Genomic DNA, 5,944 nt, shown 5'->3' on the forward strand with positions numbered 1-5,944 from the left:
CAGTTTGTGCCTCTCCACCACCCCTAGCTCCCAAATGCTGCCTCTGAGCACTGACGTGGGGTCCTGCTTTGCAGAGATCTAACATCCAATGAGCCACTTTATACCCAGGAATGAGTCTTGAGATCTTCACACAAACAGACTTCTTGTGGCCTTTTTGCAGCCTCCTCTGATACACTGCAAAGCCATGTGCTACACCCGCCTGTGGGACACAGTGTACCTGGGGTCATCTGTGGACAGAAACAGATACCCTGGACCAAACTTTGCACAATACGTAGATGTCCCGGTTTGAGCTACAGCAGCTCTCATTCTGTTCAGAGATTTCACTGTTCAGCTCAGTCTCTGCTGACTAACTGCACTGTCTGCAGTTAACGGCAGATTTCTGCAGACTTTGCTTCTAGCAGTGACAGCGCTGGATGTTTACAGTTACTGCCAGGGGCTGGGATGCAGAAAGGCTCTTGCTCATACTCTCTCCTGTGCAGACCAAGGTCACTGCTAAATCCTGTGATCCGCCGTGAGGTAAGTTGGAGGCTGCACCTGCGGGGAGGAGCAGACAGGAGAGGTGACCCTGCACTGACCAACAAGGTGTTCCATCCCACAAACGTTGTATTTGGTATAAAGCTGAGGGTCTCGTGCTCTCTTGTCTACCCTTCAATGACCAATGTCTGAGGAGGACTCTGTCCATCCTTCCTTCAATCCCACTCCCTGCATTCCTGAATCCAGCTCCTGCATCCAGTTTGGGCTGCTGAGCCCAACCTGGGCGTTCCCCAGTGTCTGCCCACAGCACCAGTGGTGACCATCTGGGTCACCCCTGATGACGTGGTTGCCATCGGGAAGGCTAGGTTTGGTATTGCATTGTGTATATTAGTATAAATTTAATTTTTAAATTATTATTCTCATTAAAGCAGTCCATAAGTCTCTCTCCCTTATTCCTTTTCTCTTTCCTTCTTTGGGAAAGGGGGGAAGGGAGGGTGGTAATAGAGAGCACCTGTCATTCATCTAGTGGCTGGCCCAGCTCTAACCTTGACAGTAGAAAATCATTGAATTCAGAGATAATTGATGATGAAGACAAGTTTAGTGCATTTGGTAGGTTTATATTTTGATAAGTCATGGCTCAGACTGAGCCTTGAGAGTCTATTCTTCAATGTCAAATCCCCTAGGAGTATAATTACCAGAAATGTTTAATGACTATTTAATAAACAGCTGCATAAAATACCTCTGATCATATTTTAATATTCCCAATGACAGAATTGTTCAGCACTGAAGTATTTTATGGCTATAAAAAATATATCAGCCTTTTTTTAGAGAGCTGCCTTAAAGCAAACCATGGCCAAGCAGCATGATCCTCTCCTGGCTGAAAGGGCATCCTTGGTATGAGCTATAAAAAGGAGGAGGGAGAGACAAGCCTTGCCTGTTTGTAAGAGCTCACCATGCAAAAACTGGTGACTGGGCTTTTTGAAAGGCTGGAAAATCTTTCTACTTAAGCATTTGCAATCAGGCAGGTGAAAGCAAGATACAGGTAATGAAATTCCTTGCTCAAGGACACCAGCTGATCACCTCTGGGGTGCAAGGCAAGAATTTGCCTTCCCAACGGCTGCCTGAAGAGCCCAGAGCAGATGCCAACACATGTTACTGGAGTGCTTGATCTTTCCTTGAAATGTAAGTTGCTGCCCAAAGGTGGGGTGCAGGCTCTGTAGGAGGTTCCCACACTCCAGCTGCATCTAACCTCTCCCTCGTGAGCAGCCAAGGCAAAGCGGGTACAGCGGGTGCCACCAGCACTTCCCAGCTGGTGTGTCTGAGCCTGACACTGGAACATGGGGCTCACCCTTGTGTCTGCCAGGATTGCTCTCCTCCCACCACAGTCCAGCTGCCTGTTGCTTTGCTTCTGCTCAGGCATCCTGATCCTTTACACCTATGAGTTAACTTGCCTTGCAAGACGTGCGCTAAGTTCACGTGAACTGAGCTGCTTACAATAGAGATGTGAGAATACAGTTATGTCTTCAGGGCAAGAATTGCCTAATTGAGAAGGACTCACTTTTCTTTAGCCAGATACCAGCTGGAGCTCTCTGATGGCAGCTCCCTGCTCCTGGGCTTGGAAAGGCTGGAGTATCGCTACTGTCCACGTAACCCTTACTGTGCAGTGGCTGTTGGGGTCTACACTTGCTCATAGGGACATCTGTAACAATCCTAGATGGTGTCTGGTCCTGAACAGGACTACTTGCAGGTCAAGCATGCCAGGAGGTTTGCAGCCTTCAGGCGGGTGAAGGAAATTCCTTAAAGCAATTCTCTTGCGAATGAAGTGTGTGTATATGCATGTGTGTAGGAATTTCAGACTATTAAAAGCCCATTTCTGGTAGTAGGATTATCAGCCCAGTTGACTCAGATTCTCAGCTTCTGTAATTTATTGCTGGTTTTGACAGCTGCCACTCTTTTTACAATCAGGTTCCTGTGAGCTGGGGAAGGAAACTATATTCTTAAAGCACTTTGCATTCCTAAAGGGTGTTGAAGTAATCCTAGACCTTGTCACATTTTTAACTGAATTAGCACGCCTGTTAATGTTGCAGCAATTAGAGTTCTCCTAGCAAATAGCGATGGTTCCAGAAGAAATCTTTTTTTTTAATATATCTATCTTCATCATCATCAGGAAACCGTTTTCTCGGCTTTAATTGCATGTGCATTTAAATGCCATTTTGAGACCCTTGAAACGCAGCTACCTCTGAGAAGAAATCACCCATAAAATCTGTTAAGTCCATTGCAGATTGTTTATGGGGAAGAGAAGTCTGTTGAGGGTCTTGAGCATTTATGCCTCTTCTTGCAAGAATTTTTATAGTGTATTTATGTCTATTTGGAACTGACATTTTCTAAGGCTGTAAGTCCATGGCAACCGGAGTTTTCCATTTATCTGCTCTGGCTGCTTTCTAAAAGGGAATTGTGTCTATTGATAATTCCAGCATTCACAGTAAATCTGAGTTCATGTACAAAAGCTTTGCTAAGTTCATTGGTTAGCGTCAATCATTTTATTTTTACCAAAGAAAAATGCAGAACTCCCTGTATCTAAAGTATTTCTTTGTGCACCGTGTTTTTAGTACCAGTTGTGTATCAGTTCCAGGGAATTTACTTGTACTGTTCTTTTAGTGAAGTCAGTGATTGATAAGACTGATGCAAGTCATGTAGTCCAGACTTCTTCCTTGCAGTGCTGCAGGAAGCACCAGGGCATAGAATCCTCTCCTTGCTCAGTCATCTGCACAGGAAAGCTATTGTTTCATAGATTGTTATAGCGCCGGGATCTATCATTCTTTGCTAATTGCTGTCTGACAGCTTACACTTAATGAGCCTTACAAGGCAGTGCCTGGCTGTGGTCTCATCCTTTGAACATTATCCAGATCACTATGAACAAATACTGTAGTTTAACCCTAGTAGGCAGCTGAGCCCCAAGCAGCCGCTTGGGGAAGAGAATCATAAGGGTAAAGGTGAGAAAACTCATGGGCTGAGACAAAGGTTAATAGATAAATCAAAAGCCACGCACGCAATCAAAACAAAATAAGGAATTCATTCACCACTTCCCATCCTTCTTATAAGCCCTCTTTACATATTGAAAGGTCACAAGGCCTCTCCAGAGCCTCCCCTTCTACAGGCTAAGCAATCCCAGAGAGGGTGGCTCTGCGCCCATACTGCAGAGATGTGGGGAATGATGGTGCCTTTGCAGAGTGAGATGCCGGAGTCTTGCCTAGGGGAACAAAATGAATGAGATGGGGCTTTTCAGATACTGAGCAAGACAGACACACTTGCTTCTGAGCAGTGCCTAATCCTGAGATCTAGAGATCATCTAGTCCTGAGATGAGGTGGGGACAGTCTTTTCTTCCACCTCAGATCACGGTCCTGTGCTGGAAGAGTTTGCCTGACCTCCTATGTAGATAGATTGCAGGATTGTCCCAGGCAACATGTCCTTGTAATGGCTGGCCCCAAACCCAGACCAAAACATCTGCAGATCATCCAGAACACGCCCAGCATCAGCAACATGAGATACATAAATATGTGGGGAGATGATTGTTCTGTTGTTGCTTTGTTGTGGCACTGAGAAGTGCACAGCGATTCCCTTCAGGACACCTTGTTAGGACAGAAAGATCATTTTTGAACAGTTATTTGTGAGTCGGCCCTCCTTTGGTCTGTTTGCATGGGAGACACGTGGCTGTTTAGAAGGGAGTCTGAACAGCATTTATTTATTCATGTGGTCTCTGAGACGATCAGCGGTTATCTCCTGCATCAAGCCACTGAGGACTTGTCCCGTCACAGTGCCTACATCAAAACACAGCTCTTAAACCCGCATGCCTTCAATAACCTTAGTGAAGCCTTGTTGGCTTTGATGGAACAAGTGGACATGACATCAGATGCCAAGGATTTGCTTGTCATCTCCATTGCAGCCTCACTTTGAGATGCTTGCTGGGCTACAGAAATCTGTCACAGACTAATCTACTTGGGATGCCAAGGAAGCCGGAGCTGAAGCCTTGATGTATGAATCTTCTGTGCTGATAACTCTCTGCTGAGCTTTGATGAATGCATAAAGAGCTGGAGGATGAGTGGAGTTTTTGATTAACTGTGCTACTCTACGCACACTCAAGCTCCAGTGAGATCGTGCAGCGTCAGCCTGCTGTCTCCTGTGCGCTGAATTCTCATTTCAGCTTTTGTATTTAACTGGAAATTCTGATTTCTCTTTCACTACAGTTTAAAATGAAGTTCAAATCAGACATAATTTACAGCATTATAAGGACTGTGTAATATTTTCTGTCTCTGTAAGTAGCTTTGTGGGAACTTTGAGATGGAGTTACTTTAATGTTTATAACTTCTTGTATTCACATTTGCATTAATGCATTTTCCTTAACAAGACAAAAATATTTCTTCTCCGAGCTTGGCGTTGTGCTTATGAATATTTTTTTGTCCCAGGAATCAAATTCCTCCACTTCTGCAGTAAAATAAGTTAACTTCTGCTTTTTAAAGGGCAACTTGAATGTAATTGAATCGTCCAGACATGGACAAAAACTTAACAATCGCTAGGAAGATTGGAGATGCAACGATGAATTAATGCACCCTGAGCAAGGCAAAGAAACATACTGCAAATTGTGCATTCCCAAACCTATAAGAGAAGAAAAACAGTTCATCCCGCTTTTCTTCCAATAATGCTGTTTACTAAAGCAGTGCCTAGACACCCACCAAGGTGGGGTATTATTATCCCAATCACGGACAAACGTACCAGGCTACCCAATTTCTGTTCTGCTGTGCTTGTGTACTAAAAGCAGTTGTAGGAATGAGGACAGACATGTCAGGCAGAAATAGTTAACACTCCAAGGTGCAAATACAGCTCCAAGCTGCCTTGCTGGGTTTTATATTCTTGTTTTGTGGTTCATGGTTGTGTTATCCTAAATATTGGACCTGTTCTTACAGTCCTTAGTTTTCTACAAGTTTCCATGCAGTCAGTCAGACTATCTGCTGGTGAAAACCCGCCTGGCTTAACGACAATGTTTTCCTGGAGTACAGTTCAATACATGGTACAGACACCTTCCTGAACTGACGCCAGATCTCATTTCTGCAGCATAACTCTGCTGAGTTAATCCAGTTTACAACATGCAGGTGAGACAGCGCCCTGTCTCTCACCCATGACATTGTACCTCTTTATACTTGCCCTCTGCTCCTCCCTAAGGTTGCAGTAAAGCATTTGCCTGATGAAGGCTGTATGGCCTCATCTGCAGTGTTCTTGGGTACAATCTCCCTCGCTACTTTCTCTTTTGTCCAATAAAAACACTACGGAGCATTTTCACAGCAGTATGTGTTATTGATTAACTACTGCATATTACAGTTATTCATCAATTGTAATATATTGTACTGGTCTATCAGTGTCTATCTCAAGACCTCTCTGTCTGTTGGTGGCAGGGATATTAGAGTTGCAGGAATG

The sequence above is a fragment of the Buceros rhinoceros genome, unplaced genomic scaffold, assembly GCF_000710305.1.
Source record: "Buceros rhinoceros silvestris isolate BGI_N320 unplaced genomic scaffold, ASM71030v1 scaffold11951, whole genome shotgun sequence".
NCBI classification, from domain to species: Eukaryota; Metazoa; Chordata; class Aves; order Bucerotiformes; family Bucerotidae; genus Buceros; species Buceros rhinoceros.